The following is a 16,115-nucleotide window of genomic DNA, read 5'->3' on the forward strand; positions in this document are numbered from 1 at the left end:
GAGTGTTTTTTCTTTCCGTTAGCTATTTCATAGATCTTAGTATACGTAAGCAATAGATATACGTTCATCAAGGATTATGATTTGATAATTTGTTAAAAACGACTGAGTTAAGTGAGGGTGCAACTTTATAGCCAGCGTTCATCGTGCTCAGCCGGTAAAGTTTATCGAAGTTATGTCTGGTTTGGAATTCCCTTGTCTCTTTGGACCAAATAAGCTGCGATATACCACTTATACAAGGCTGTAAACCCAGTTTGCGGGTTTACGGCTCGTTTCGCGGTCATTCCTGGAATCAAATCTAGGGCGTTGCGAATGCTATATTTTTCATTATTACATTTGCAAATCTGAAGATGAATAGACAGCGATATGTCGCATCAATTAAAGGTTTTCGTTTTAACAAAACATAGTGGAACGTATTGTAGTTTATTACAAGGACGAGCTTTCTCGTAAGTTAAGAACACTTCTTCATTTAAGCCTTAAGCGCCTTGAGGTATCCTTAAACAGGTCTTTCTACGACGTCTAATGAATGAAATTCGAATGTATTGGGAAGTAACGCAGTACAGTCTTTCGCTTACGGCCCGTTATAACGTCAATTACGCAGTTGATTCGGCTGTTTCTTCAGCTTCACTTTTAAGATTTGATAGAATATAGAGCTTACAGGCTTGCTGTGCAATGAAAGCTTGTAATAATAATAAAAGTTTTTTTTTCTCAGATCAAATGCCCAATTTCTTCGTAATATATATTTAGTAGTTTTTTTAATTTTCGCAAAGCGTCATGACAAGTTGAATTTAAATACATTTGATTATTAACCGAGGCCCATTATATGAGGCACTTTTTTAATGTTAGAATAATGACAGTTTCTTAAAAAGTCCTTCTTGGTCCATTCAAAAACTGATAGGTGCTGTTGTCATCAACAACATTGGGGTTCCCAAAGACGAATACTCCAGAAGATGATTATGTACCGCGAGAAGGCTATGGCCACCAAGACGGTTTGGCCAGTAACTGTCAATCGCATTACGGTTCCCACTGTTGACAAGACTTCAGCTACCCACGAGTGGCTTATACACAACTCCTGTACACCACAGCGCATAGTGGAGAGAGAAACAGGTCTCCAATGGAAGGCAAGAAGGTCTTCTATTGTAAGGGTACCGGAAGTGGTTGTCGACAAGGTGGCACGACTAGTTTAACACTGCAGTACCAACGGTGTGTAACGTTGGCTTAGGCTAGAGCGAAACTAGGCAAACCCATCAGGTTTAAAAGCAGGAAAAACACATAGGCAAGCTTCGGGCCAGTCATGAAATTACCGAAGGTGGACCAAGCCAAGATAGCCTGTCATATTCGAAGACGACGCCTTCTAGCGCATTGTTTTTCTAGTTGATGTTGTTCTTTTGTGTGGACACAAGGAGTCGCATGAATAGCACACGCGAACCGTGGAATGACCGTGATTACGTTGCCTGTCCAACGGACGAGGACATAGTTGGAAGCCCAGACTGCTTAGCCGCATTTGGCCTGCCCAACGGGCCAGAACTAGGCCTGGGTAGTAGCGGACAAAATGCAATTGGTTAGCCTGTTAAGAGGCTACCGTCTGTCTATTGGTTTTCCTCATTGCTTCTTTTATCAGACTGCAAAAAGACTTTAGGGTAAATCAACTAGGCGTTCGAATCCGCCTTTCCATCAAGTCCAAATTCCCTTTCTTCCGCCCACACTACATCGAGTCACACAACTTCGTAGCGGTCAAAAGCGTCTCTCGCCAAAGAGTGAAAACACTCAGACGGAACTTACTGGCAAATAGCGCCTACGTTTTCATTTTGCCATGAACTTTTTTTCATCTACACTTTTTTGCCTACCAATAGTATCTATTTGATAGCGTCAAGATGTAAGAGTGCTATGAGCAGATTGCTGCGAATGTTGACTTGAATTGGACTATTATTACTACATGTACTGTTCTGAGTACTTAGCCTGCGGCATGAACAATCGCCAGTACCTATTGTTCATGTCGCTAGCGTCGTTGTTATTATTATTGCTGCTGACTTTGTTCGAACAGTGCGCCCTTTATAGTCCTTACCCTTAGTATACTTACTCCCGATAGGCTGATCCTGCCTGCCTTTCGCCTCGTTGTCTTCGTGGCATCCACTTACCAACATACCACTTGCCTTTGGGCATCTTCTGTTTCCGTAACAACGCAATACAAATGCTGCTACTTTCACCAATCCGCAGTCCTTGGTATTTCCACGGGCGGCTCGCCCTTTTCGGTCCGCATTACACGGCGTCCGTCAACAATCCAGGTAGGACGCCCTGTTCGCTAGGACTCACTACTATTTGCCTTCTACTGAATCGTACGTTCTTCTCATTATCTTCGCTGCTATCTGCTATCCATAGTGTCGAATCTTCTTCTTCTTCTCTCTCTAATATAATGCATTGTATTCAGCATCTGCCCGTAACGATTCGTACAGAAAGTGACGTACGTGACGCAAAGGATCCGATCACGCTTGGCGTTGAGAAGAGAACGCGTACGAGTGCAGCATCTTCGAAGGAACGAACAATGAGAAAAACTGTACTGAGATGGATTCAACAAGGACTCTTCAGGACAGTGAGCGTCTTCTCCGCAAAAAGCAATCTCTAGCGAGTACGGGATAATACACAGTTAGCTGCTACCGCCGCTTGTTGTGATCTGCTGTTGGTATAAAGAAGTCGGCCGAAAAGCATGCAGTGCAAAAAGACACCGTTAAGTTAGTAGATGGTGACCTTGCGCTCAGACTCGGGCTCAGTGGCACCAGACGTCGGTTGATATAACGGAAATGGTTCCGGAAGAAACCTCCTCGTGGACGAGCATCCACCGCATACGATCGCCACGTCTCAATAATACAGTAAAACAAACTACACAGCATCCCATAATCTCATTGAGTTGCATATGTTTCACCAACTGGCCAAGTGACGGTAATGCGGTAGAGGAACTGAACTTTGTATATCCCATAGCACCCTCAGGCTATGAGTACGGAAAATTAAATGTATTTCTTGCCCCATACGACCGCTAGAATGATACAGCCTATGCTATGCAGTCGACGGAACTATTTGGCAGCTTATGAATTGGAATTCTGTGCTTTCTTTAGTATGGGCCTTATCCGACTTAAGCGAACACTTCACGATTGCGACTTTAAATCAATACCTTGTGCATGCAATGGTCACCTTGTACATGTACGCCGTTATAACAGACATCGTGTTATGTGGCCTTAAAACATATAATGCGTTGCTCAAATTCAAACCTGGCACAAGGAGTAACTGGTTGGATGTAGGCTTGGATTATAGATGACAGGGCTGTCATTTTAAGGGCATTGACAGGATACCGCCAAGAAGCCAATAGTCACCGTTGGCTACGAATTGCAGCAAGAAGCTAGGAAAGTCTGGCCTTAGCTCTGTTCCCGGAAATTGGCCGTTCGTTCATAAAAACAGCCAGCATTGTCATTGTGTGATATGGTTACATATAGAGGAGCACCGAGGTCGCTGCTCGCGGTACAGGACGGCTTAGTCGAGTATGAATAACGCTCCATAGGAGTCGTGAATTTTCTGGCCGCTTGTTTAGTGGTCCCTATCTCCAGCTGAACTTACTGCGTAATCGTCGTTCGCACGTACTAGCTTCTAGGTCAGTATACTATACCAGGGCTTAATCGACCTCCAGTCCTGTATGAGGAAGATGCGGCACCTTGTAATAGACTATGAGCGACAAAGAAACATGTGTAAGATATCATTTCATCAGGTATGGAAGGCCGTTAGTAATTCGTTTCGGCAAAGCTATGTTTGTGAACTAAGCGTAAATAGGCCAAATGTCTAAGACTCATTAGAGTTTGATATGGTGTTATGAATGGAATAACAATGTTCGTTGTTACAAAAGGAACGCTGGTGCCATTGTGGGGGTTTCGTTAGATGCGAGTGTGCTATCTACATGTTTCGAACGGTTCTATATTGATTAATATGAGCTCCAATATATTACTTCATACTAATATTAACACATTGATGAATACGTAGCTCATATCGTTGGGAACATTGATGATAAAAAAACGAAGCAAGCGTGGATGAAAGTGAAGACTCATCGTTAAGCTCTGGTCAGGCAGAGTATAGGGTAGAAATACAAACTGATGCTCTCTGTTTTTCGGTTACTTCGCCTTGATGCAGCCTAAAATAGATGTACGCGAATAATATACTTGTAGAAGTGGGTTAAATAAACTAAAAGTCCTATGGACAACACAGAAATTAAATCCATCACGTGTCAGTAAATACACTTCTATATACGGTACAGGCGTTAGGTTGCGTATGTCTGCCAGGCACACTCTCCTGTCAGGTAACAACTGACCTAATCATTGATCAGCTGGCTCGAAATTAAACCATAATTTTTGGCGTAAAATCGGCGCGTCTACCGCGACAGCAGGCCTTTGAAAGCAAATTCAGCTCGGTTTTCGAGATCCCACTGCTGTTGCAGAATTCAGACCCACCACCATTAGTATCGAAGCATGAAAACAGTTTTTAGCAGGATGTCGGACGGGATAAATGTCCGTTTCGCGGAGTTCATAATTAATGGTCGCCGTGTTGAATGGCTTATACACGTCCAATGGTAATATTATCAAAGCTCATCATCATAGGCCTGATCAGGTCTACTATTATGCAGAATCTTTTGCATCAGCGCACAAATAGGCACATTCATAGGTTTACAGTATGGCGAGTGGCTTAGATAATAATGCGCATCCACGTGTATACACTTTAGGAAGGGCTAAATAATGATGGCTGTGAAACAAGATACGGTAGCTATTTATAATCAGTACTAATACAAACCTGTGTCGACCTCAGAAAAGCGCGGGCTAGGTGGCCTGAGGTTACGTTCAAGTCACTTGGGGTAGCATGTACCCCACGTTAATGGACTTTCGGGTCGGCTAAGTTGGTGAGACATCATCTGTTTTAGTCATAAATTTCGCCGTATCCTCACGAGTAAAGCAGAATTTCGTTTGTTATCTATCCCAGTTGGAGAATTCCGCCTTTCGCGGTGTTGATTGGATTTCGCATCTTTCAATGATAATGGTGGTAAACTCTCATAACCAGTGTTATTATAAAAAAACAATATTTCATTGATCGGGTTCAACTGTCGTATGGGTTGAGTGCAGCTAACATCACATAGGTGTTTCTCTACAAATTTCAAATGCAAAAAGTATTTAAGCGTGGCGCGTGAACATCAGATGGGAATATACGTCAAGTTTATATAGAATGATAGTGTTACGTAAAAGGCGGTTGGATGAGGTAGGTTAAAGAGGAAAATATTATAGATCAATTTATCGAAACGATATTATTTCCAACAGACAGAGAGTGCATTTTATATGCCGAACGTTAAGAGACCGTTCATCCATAACAGAAACTAGGATAGCTCAATTTGATTTTATAATACATTTAACAAAGCGTACTTTACTTAAATATACCCAGTTGATTAATATTGGGTCTGTGAGCTCACAACTCAGCTAGTTTATCTTTAGTGGCGCGGAACTTCAATTACAGGCTTTCGATTTCGGAGCCGAAAATTTAACCTTCAGAGTCATCGCGGCACTCCAATAAAGAACGGTAAATGGCGAACGTTTCAGCGACTAAGCAGAGCCCAAGTTGTTTTTATACGTAGACTAATAAGAAGCCCCTTTAGAATTTAAATCCGTCGGATATAAATAGAACATCAAGAGCGTGTACCATATGTGCCAATATATCTAGGCAAAGGCAATAACTGGGCTAGCAACAGTAGCAACAGCGCCCCATTACCCCAACTTCAGTTCCGCCTAACCGAAAGAAGAAACGGGAAATGCTGAAAGGTTCGACTTTTCTCCATCTGATCTGTCTCTAATATCAGCAAGCACGCACAGCTGCGCTCCAGGTGGTTGTTCTCTTGAATAACCACTACGTAGATAATCCGGCGTTGTCCTGAAATTTGCTGATTCTCTAGTTAAAGCAGAGAGTAAATCGCAGACGAAATGGCTTACAAGAAGAAAAAGAGCAAAAATAACGCTTGTGATGGAAGATTCTGCCTAGATATGAAGTGACCGTTCATTATTATCGTAGCAGTAAAACCCGTGTAACCCAACTAACTATCTCGTCTTAGAACCAAGAGCATAAATTTAAGTTTTTTAAACCTCGAGACTCTAACCCGCATTTCTCGTGACCGGCTGGAGGTCCTTTATTTTAAATGTCAGTGCCTACGCAGAGCAACTTAGCGAAGCACATTTCCCTTGTTTTTTTTACTGCATCTGTGCTGCAATGGACGTCATCGACCACTTTAGGTTAGGTTAGGTGTTCTGAGTTTTAAATACGCCACTTGAGCCGTTCAGCATTGCTTCGTGTGGTTTGCTTTTAGCACGACACCTATTGTATCTACGTCCGAATTTAAATCTGGTCGAAAACATGCTTTCAGGTTAGGCAACCACGTTACCACTGCACTATTACGAAGATACCTCGAGCTAAGTTGGCTGGGTAGAGATTATGTGTAGCTAACAGGCGTACATTGACTGACTGCAGAGCGTTCTAAGCTAGTTTCCGTTCAACTATTGATGCCGCTACTAGTCTTTTCTGCTATTTGACAAGAGTGACCGTCAAATGTTGGATATGTTGTTATCAGCTGAGTTGACGTTGTACAAGCAACAGCAGTAGCAGCAACAGCAGCAAAAAGAAGGGAGGGTAAGTTAAAAAACTACCGATAGTGTGAAGCTTTAGCTGAATCTTGGTCATCGCTTTATCGTACCATGATTGAGTCTGCGTTCTTCTTTCTTTGCTTTGTCGAACAACAGGCTCAGAAGGGCAACGTAAATCAATGCACACTTCAAATTACCGAATCCCCTCTCTGTGTGTCTCTTTATGTCTGCCTTTGCAGTTCATACAAATCGTATTTCCACTACCAGCAGGCCGGTCGTCTTCGAAGAAATATACCCATACAAGCAAGTTTTCCCAACTTGTTGGCCTCTTCTGCTTTGTTCCTGGATCAAATAGAATTTGCTTTCCAAGCTCACTGGCCAAAAGCCATCATCGGGATTAAGATATCGAGGGTGAACACTATTACTTGTGTCAAACCTCAGGGAACTCAGATGCAAGGCCGTTACCAAGACGCGCACACAGCCAGCTGTCGTTGCGCTGGAGCATACGGCCAATTTGAAGCTGAATAGATGAAGATCAACACTAGTAAAGCATAATCGCCATATTCTGAGTTCTTCTTCTTCACCCCATAATATTTCTGTTTGCAAGCACGCAGAAAAGGTCCAACTCTGGCTGCCACCTGACGTTCTTTTGTAAGAAGTGAGCGCGCATGGCTAATCGCTATGATTGTAGTCCTGCGTAAACTTTTCCGCAATTTACACCAGAATGATTTGGAAGGTCAGCGTTTTTCATGACAAAAATATTACGCTTGTAAGTGTGTGCGTGCGCGTGGCTTAGAAAGCGTAAATGGCGACAATATCTGGCTAGGCGACATCGTCGACCGCGATCATCTTTATGGAACCACTGGTGGCAGTATACTTGTACCACATTGTTCAAAAATTACTGCACGAACTCATTCGTAGCTTTCGTTAACGCCGGACATTTTCTGCACCCACTTATTTGTGGGTAGGATCTTTTAGGCAAAACTCCATAGGTCCAAACGCTGTTGTTCAGATGAACCTTGCATGACAGCATCGCGGCAGGTCTACTCGGAGATAAAGAGGGGACACTGAAAGGCTCTTTATATAACACGCCATCGCAACTCGCAAGCAACAACGATGGAACCAAACTGACATAAAGACAAGCATTTAGATATTACTGATGCAGCTAACCCTGTTTCCATTGCACCTAAAGGGCCAGATATGGCCAAAAATAGCGCCATAGTATTTGGGGAGGCACATCGGACTATGACGGAGCACAAGGTCTTGTTCAAGCAGCCCTGGGGAATGCATCCATGCCCCTGCCTGAGATGAACAAATGAAACCCACATGAACGGGCGGTAGCGTGACAAGCTCAACTGTCGGCGAAGGTAGATCGCCCCAGAACTTGTCGTATATGGCCAGGTATTTTCGAACGTCCGAGCTGCGGTTGCTTACAGACATACATATACCAGTTTTTGGTCCCCCCGCACCCCGCTGTACATCTTACTTGGCCACAGAATATCATGTCACTTTTTTCCACTTATGTAGTACTAATAAAGCATTCAAGTAGCATGGGCTGTTAGCACCGCCTATTGTGCCATGTTCGCCTGATACGCCTTGAATCAGTACAAAGTATTTTAATCTGTTATAATCTATTCTTATAAAAGGTCTTAAGCAAGCACGAGTATCTGAGCGACGTGGCTCAACTTGGTTAATATATCTCGAATAGAGAAACTTTCCTATGATTGCACGATTACGCAAGAGAAAAAATAGTACATGTTTACTTCTTTGAGGTTTCGTGATTTCTTTGGCAGTAGATTGAAAATGCGATGTTTTTCTAGATCTGATCTTTTCAATTCCTGAAATTTAATTATATTTAAATAGATGTACGTGTGAATTAAGATCTAATTAGAGTTATATTTAACGAACATTTTTGTTAGGTAACGAAAAAAATAAAATGGTACAAATAAATCTACTAATATTTATGAGACATGGTAAAAGTGTACCGTATCTACATACATACCTGCGTATCCAACATATTTTCACTGAAAATGTTAGTATTTTTTTGATTATTGGTATCATATTTATGATGTCAAATACTTTCCCAGATCAGATTTTTCCTAAAAAGTAATAAAAATAATTTTTTTATTACTATAAAAAAAAATTATTTTCTACTAAATGAATTTATTTAATCACAAATAAAATGTTAAGGTTAAAAACAAAGCAATTCAATTAGTGGTAGTAATTCAGTTGACAATTAGGAAAAAATAAATAATAGATTTGAGGTAGGAAACAATCTACGGAAAGAAGTAATTTACTTAAATAAAAATAGGGGAAAATATTACTCTCCATGTTTTAAATACAAAATATTAGTCGTAAACTGTATAAAACAGCTGCTACAATACTAGAGAAAAATTATTATAACCGTTAGAAACTGGAACACGATATGTAAAACAGTTTTACTTACTAATTACTGATTCCTTGTTCACAAGATCGTTTGTTCGATCAGTACCGCATCACCGCTAATGGGTCAGTAGTTTGTTTGTATCGCTGGCTTTACCGACAAGTAACAAGCGGTCATCTCATAGATGATAGTTGGTATCAATCGTAAGCGATCTTACAACGATGACTGTTCTTTTGTTTTTGTTTTATGTCGTCTGCTATAGACGTAAAAATTATATCATTCGACGGTTCTATACGTTCTACTGCTCACATTCTGCGTGCCTGATTAGGTAAACAAAGCTAGCCGCTTAATTCTCACCAACTAGGTTGCCTTTAAGTTTGTCGAGGAGGACAGACGAACCAATGGCCTTAAAGGTCAGCTTTTATGCAGTGGTTTGAAAGTTCCGTTTAGAGCTAATTAATCAATTGATATATATATATATATATATATATACAACGTAATAGGAGGGATAAAAGATACACTATATATACATTTGAAAGAAGCTGCTCTATTTAAATTCCGATTGTACAGAGCCGTCAAGTTAGCTTTGTATCTAACCAAGGCTATCCAGTTTGCAATTGGAATTATATTTTCAGAGCACATTCCCCTAGATATCTACCGGGAGGACACTAACATGTCGTTTAGGTTACACTGCACATCAATACTAACAGAATAAAATAGGTACAATTTAGTGATGATGTACTGATTGAATGTGCAAAGGGTTGCCGTGTACTACGGCGTATGGATAATTATATATAGTATACATATTATTCGGTATATGTCTTTCTACACTGTAGAAGGTTGACGGCCTAGCTATAACCCTGATGTCGTAAAAGTGTCACGATCCGTCACAGTTAATACTACAACAGTTTGAATCTATGATATCCAAAAATGAATTAGTACAATATCGACTCTCTAGGTAAATTACTGTTAATATTATTCACAATATTACGCCGTAATATGAATGACTCACACGTCAGAGTAAGATAACCGAAGGGTATTTAGTTCTATTTTTACTGTACTTCGTACGTAGACCAGCAGTTGCTTGTAGGATAGACCGCTGATGGGTGGGCGTCCAAAGGCCTACGTACTCAGCTATATTGCAGTTTCTCCTATTTTCATATCCCGGCCTCTCTCTTGGATGATCGTCCAACCAATGCAACACACAGACATCATCATCATCACACACTCTGAACAACAATAAACCGTAATCTGCCAGAGCTATGTGACAGACAGACAGACAGACAGACAGAGCTGTATTGTCCCAACGAAAGTACTACAGTGTCTAAATTTAGCTCCGAACGCGGGTCAGGGACAGGGTAAGGCACTTTTTACCCCGCCGTCGTAATAAAGGCTGAGCACAACAGGTTCGCGCCATCTATACATCGAACATCATACAGCCGGCCGCAATAGATTCCATTTTGTGCTATTTTAGCTATGATAGTAGCTAGATGACTTGGCTGTGGGACATCCGCTGCCTCAGGTGTATAGTGCCTAACAGGTTCTGCTGGGTGCTTTTTTTCGTGTTTCTGCGGCCTTCGGGTACCTGGTGTTATGCTGTGTTTGTTTTCATGTTCCCCTCTTGCCTTAGGCCAACAGAACTATAATATATACATGTTCAACCCAAGAGCCGAAAAGACGGCCATATTTATGGAGGCGGAGGCGTAGGTAATGTCTAGCACGTCCCGGCGGCTAGAGCCATTTGCACTGCTATTCCAAATGCTTTTCTAGCGTCCGCGTGCGTCGTGTAGATGTAGTGGTGCATCCTGAACCTATGACCGCAACCATGAGAGTACCATCCATTAGGTCGTTAGAAAAAATGTATTTTTGGCCAGGTTAATTCGCTGAAAGGTCTCCTACCTCAGACTCGCCCTCTGTTTTCTAGCAATCTAGAGATATTCGAATTTTGCTTATATTTATATAAATTAAGTTGTTTGTTTTTTAAATGATAAATAATGTTTTATATTTCGGTACATAATAATGCCTGTTTTGTTGTATCATTTGTGCTCAACAAGCGCCAAGTCGGATGTCAGCTTAAACGGACGTGAGCTGTTTAAGTCCTGTTAAAAAGTTATCGCCTAATGGAATATCTTACTCGGATATTTAGCTACTTATGCAGTGCACTGTAATACAGCAGTGATTAAGTATCTTTGTATTGTACAAAAATGTATGGTCTATTGAAACATAAAATGTCATTTTGTTTATACGGATTTATACGACCCAAGCACGTGCGCACTAGGGTACCGAATTTGTTGTGATATATATTCGGGCGTTCCAAACGGACCACTAAGATATCGCATTTGTCTTAGTCCGAAAACGCGGATTATTTGTTTCGAGTTGTGATGAAAAGTAGAGAAAAACAGAAAAAGATGTGTAGTTTCCCAAAAATTTTCATTATCTATCGTACTCTGTACATTTCCGTTTGTTGGTCAGTGAGCCTTTTACCTTACATCATGTAAACGTCTAGTCAACTTTTATTACAAGATGTCTCAGCTGAGCAGTTTCGATACTGCTATACAGTTATCCTTTAAACCGAACGGGTAGAAAACATGGTCTGAAGTAGGACTCGATCTTCACTCTGTATATTAAGTATCGATAGAGCTAGGCTTGTGTATACCGTCATGAACGCCTAAAAAGTGTCATCGACGGCTAGACCTGGTGATGGCATGTGAACGAGCAGGCGTCATTCGAGTATTTCGAAAGCTTGTATGCAAAAAAAACTATTTTTCGGTTTCTGCCACATTTGTATTGGAATTAGGAGAACTTCCTCTCCGGTCTAATGTGCGATTGTCGCCTAGTTTACATTTTTAATGTCGCTAATCAAACCATACGGGGTCGGAAAGACCTAGTCTTACTATTTAATGAGAGTTGGAAGGTTGAGTCCGAAAATAAAGAACACAAGCCCGATTGGATACGTGAATTGTTCCGCAAAATAGTCCCGTTGCAAAAAAAAAACCACTTGATTTTCTCCAAGGAACCGACAGGATTTGAAATGAGCGGGAGTTCAATTGACACCTCCCAAAAGTGTCAGCTCCGCCGCCTCCCCCCCAATACCAAGCAAACATAAATAAAATGCTAGCCTCGTACATTCATTTTGTAGCGGGTGGTAAATCTCAACGAGACCGTTAAGGATACATCTCCTGGTATATACATGTAGTATCCGAATGGAAAAATAATTCTATAAGCTTCCAATGTAAAGCGAGACTTGATATTCTCCAAAGGGATCTTTTAGCCAAACGGAACACCGATGGGCTCAGAAGTCGAATGGGTGAATGCTATATAACAGCTTGAACATGTAGAAACACGATTCGGCTCTTACACATTTCCGTTATTATAGTTTTAACGTTGTGCGCTTATTAGCCCGTAATATTTTTACCGCACAGGAAAGGACAATGCAAAAAAATACTTTCTAATGATTTTATTTCAAAGCTGATTGTATATCCATTTTGGGCCTTTGATTCGCTCTTCTAACTTTAAAATGCCGCCGTCAATTACCAGAAGTTCGTAATATTCGGCATGCTGTTACGTGGGGTGGCCTACCTTTTACCCTTATTTGTTGCAGCACGAAATGCTTCAGTAACAAACAGCTAAAGGTTGCATATACAACGATCTGGATACTGTGGTAAGCGCAGCATGGCGGTACGCTTTTTGTCTGTCCCGTTGTGGGTTTGGCCCGTGGCGAAACCTTCAAAATTCAACATTGCGATCGCCGAAAGGGCTTACAGCTTTAAAACAAATATTTAGTTTCGAGGCCTCACTCATCTAGGGATGTTCCGCAGTGCTTCGAATGTCTTCACTAGGAACTACTTACTATATGCACGTTCTTTTTTAGACTGTTTTTACTATGCGCTTCCACCCAGGAGTCGAGAAATTGCCGGACGTCCAAGGCATCGCTATCTCTTCCCTGGGGCAAAAGGGATAACCATAAGGATCTTGAACTTGAAAACTTAAATGCGATCCTCCATTAAATTCAGACAGTGGAAAGAATGAATCTCTTTACTGCTGGCGATATACTGATGAACCAGATTATATTTAGTTTGCCTTTTCACGACATAATTCGTGGCTTGACATATTCATTATGCATATACTACGAGCAGGTTGAACAAGTACACCTAAGAGGGTCAAAAGACGCTTCAACCAATGACCCCTAGCAGGAACAGGGAGCTGTCAGGCGTGCTCCTGACGTCGAGGAAACAGAGAGTCGCAATGTTTGCCAAATTTTTCAATATGGACGTGTAAATGAAAGATGCCGCTGTTTAAGCTGCACTCACCTGTCATTACGTTCAGGTTTTCAATAGTATGCATGCATGTTTTGAATGGTACCTTTGAATGCATAAATCGTATAGTGGGGCTTTGGTTGATATCAGATTAAAGTAAACATGAATAGCTACCGATGGCTGGTCGTATGTCTTTTTCCTATCTAGCATATAATTTGTCTCAATTCGTATTTATAGAATAAATCTGTTTCCGCCGAACCGACTAATCAGTTGTGATCCCCTTAAATTTATCGTTGCGGCCCAGCTTCGTAGTAGCGACTTCTTTTTGTCAACGTTCTTTTTGTTGGTCTCATCGGTCGTTGCTCAAGTGTATAAATGTCCACCTTCATTGCTGTTCGAGCAAAACATATACGCTGCCTAATCTCGTACTCTATATTTTTTCTATGCTGCCTGTTTTTGGTGGCAGCTCACCTCCACTTCTCCCAGTAACGTGATGACCCCCGGAGCGAGTTTCATTATGTAGATGAGTGGTTCTTGCATGAAGCGTGTGGCCGCATAGAAGCGGATTCGTTTCAAACGATATTTCCATGGACGCTGAATATAAGATGAGTAGCCGGAGGTAACTTGGAGTGACGTAAGCTACGGTGGCTGTTTGTCGAAGCAGCCGGTTGCAGTTGAGCTCATGGGGGCTCGAACTTCCGCACTTCTACCCGACCAATCATCCAGACAGGCTCTGTACGAAGCACAAACTCTGCAGAAGTCGATTGTTAGAAAAGCAAATAGTACACGAACTCTTTATAGATTAATTCTACCATTTCGAGCCTCGTATACAAGTAATGCTACTCCTAAATTAACTCTGTCCTAACCCAAGTGGGAAAATCTTTATTTAATATGATATATACACTACGTACATGTTTTTCTTTGCGTAGCAAAAATCTGAGCGACAGATTGAGTGTTGTTCTCAGCTACCTTTTACAGCCATGTCGTTTGAATGATGGGTCTATATGTATATTGTGCGCCGCTTCTCTTATCCATAACAATCAATAGTTGTTAGTGTAACAAGTAACAACATGTGAGCAACGATCGACCGAACGAGTAACACCTAATAAATATAAAATCCTGAGCAATGTATATCTACGCGAATCTGTTTGACATAGAAAAATGCTCTCAATCATCTCCCAAAAAAATGTAGTCCTAAATTTAGGGCTAAACAATAATTGTCTCTCCCCAAATCGAGTCGAATAATTTCAACTATGAACTACAACAGGTGACGCCTAGAGAAACACGACAGGTCCATTCTGTTCCACGCCTGGAAACTGGTTTGACATAGCATATGTCCTAGTAATCATCCTAGTTACCTCGCTTATAAAGTCCGTAGAAACGTTTAACTAATAAATAGCCAAGGCAGTACGAGGGAAGAAACGAGTTAGGGGATTTTCGCCGCGCACCACGTTGTTAGGGCTATGGTAAAAACAACAGCAAACTGTTAAAATCTCTGACTCTAAACGAGTAAAGGAAGGCCCGTTACAAATCGTGCCTGAAAAGAAAACGATTTCAAAACCAAAACTTTGGAGCCCAGATAAAAGACTATCGCATCTATCGTTATTCGCTCTTAGTCAAGCAGAAGCGTCTATTTTAAAATATTCGTATAAGGCCACCATTTTAGTCTTTTATATTTTTGTTTAGCCAGAAAAATAACAAAGGTCTCAACTATTTTAATAACATACCAGATCATCGGGCCATATTATACAACCAATTAATGTCTTTTGTTCTATCCATAAAGTACCAGAAGCATTTATGAGTCTCAAACACTTATTCAAATTTCAGGCAGTTTTAGCTAGATATCCCAGACATTAGCTCCTGTCCTTCATGGTTCCAGTAATGGTTCACTATGACGCCAGTCAGATCTCTAGCTTATACAGTATTGCGACACCTGGTATTACTGCTCTAGCTAGTCGGCTTGTATAGGATGAAACTTCTCGTACATTTGTCGCGCCTTCCTATAAATAAAAAGCTTTAACATAATCTAGGACTCGAACCCATTTTGCACCTTTACCATACACATATGCCTCATTAGATCTTTTCATGAACGCAAGTTCATGCAGCCAGCGATTATTAGGCAAAATTAAAACGACAATAAGTTGAAGTAAGCTCCACGACGGTCACTTGAAGATCAAGCGATTTTGAGTTATCTGAAAGCACGTAGATAACAGCTCGTTTCTTGGATATGTACATGTCGCTCAGAGGGTCGTGTTTCTGTTGCTATAAGCCTTTTAATAACACTGCCTAGGAAAACCTAACTGGCAAAATAAGTTAACAACATTTGTCTAAGGGGGTACGGTTTGAAGGTTTGACATCTAAATCAAAGCTTAATTTTATCTCAGCAAACCCAGTATCCGCGGGACGAGGAGATACGGTCATTAGCGAAAGAACATTTTGTACAGTTGCAGAGCTGGCCAATACGCTCATCCAAAAAAAGCTGCAGGTAGGACCAGGTAACCGTTGTTGGCAACAGATCACGTATTTACGATTCCAATGAATATTTATTGTCTCGTCACACTGCCGGCTCATTAAAAATATATATAGCTATTTCTGCTGTGCACAAAAACTCCTTCTTCCATTTGACATTGCTGACTTGTGCCGGGATCAAACAGAGTATCATACATATCTCGCTGTATACTTACCATTAGATAATTTAAATTGGCTTCATTTTCAAGCTTACTGATCGTTTTCGACGACGGTTAACTGCCTCCCTACGCTTGTGCCCGAAGAATTGTATATACAGAACTTCTCCTATCGTGCCGTCCGTGCAGGATCTGTTAATAGTTA

General features: G+C 41.2%; 2 protein-coding genes across 24 annotated transcripts in view; one reads left to right on the plus strand and one right to left on the minus strand.

The window, feature by feature from the left end:
- The window catches only part of LOC111261529 (uncharacterized), a 292,892-nt gene that overhangs the window by 172,901 nt on the left and 103,876 nt on the right, over nucleotides 1-16,115 (minus strand). For 7 of the 23 annotated variants that reach the window (XR_015311565.1, XR_015311574.1, XR_015311571.1 and 4 more), the window contains exon 1: nucleotides 9,094-9,296. The exons of 10 other annotated variants lie outside the window; for them this stretch is intronic. The gene's annotated coding sequence lies outside the window, so the exon portion shown is untranslated. Of the gene's footprint in view, nucleotides 1-8,649; nucleotides 8,672-9,093; nucleotides 9,297-16,115 lie in introns of those variants that run through there. 6 more of the 23 variants (XR_015311577.1, XR_015311578.1, XR_015311569.1 and 3 more) reach the window with 3 other exon arrangements.
- The window catches only part of Ih (hyperpolarization activated cyclic nucleotide gated potassium channel Ih), an 83,460-nt gene that overhangs the window by 23,577 nt on the left and 43,768 nt on the right, over nucleotides 1-16,115 (plus strand). The gene's annotated exons all lie outside the window — the stretch shown is intronic.

Source organism: Varroa jacobsoni, unplaced genomic scaffold, assembly GCF_002532875.2.
Source record: "Varroa jacobsoni isolate VJ856 unplaced genomic scaffold, vjacob_1.0 scaffold_565, whole genome shotgun sequence".
Classification (NCBI taxonomy): Eukaryota; Metazoa; Arthropoda; class Arachnida; order Mesostigmata; family Varroidae; genus Varroa; species Varroa jacobsoni.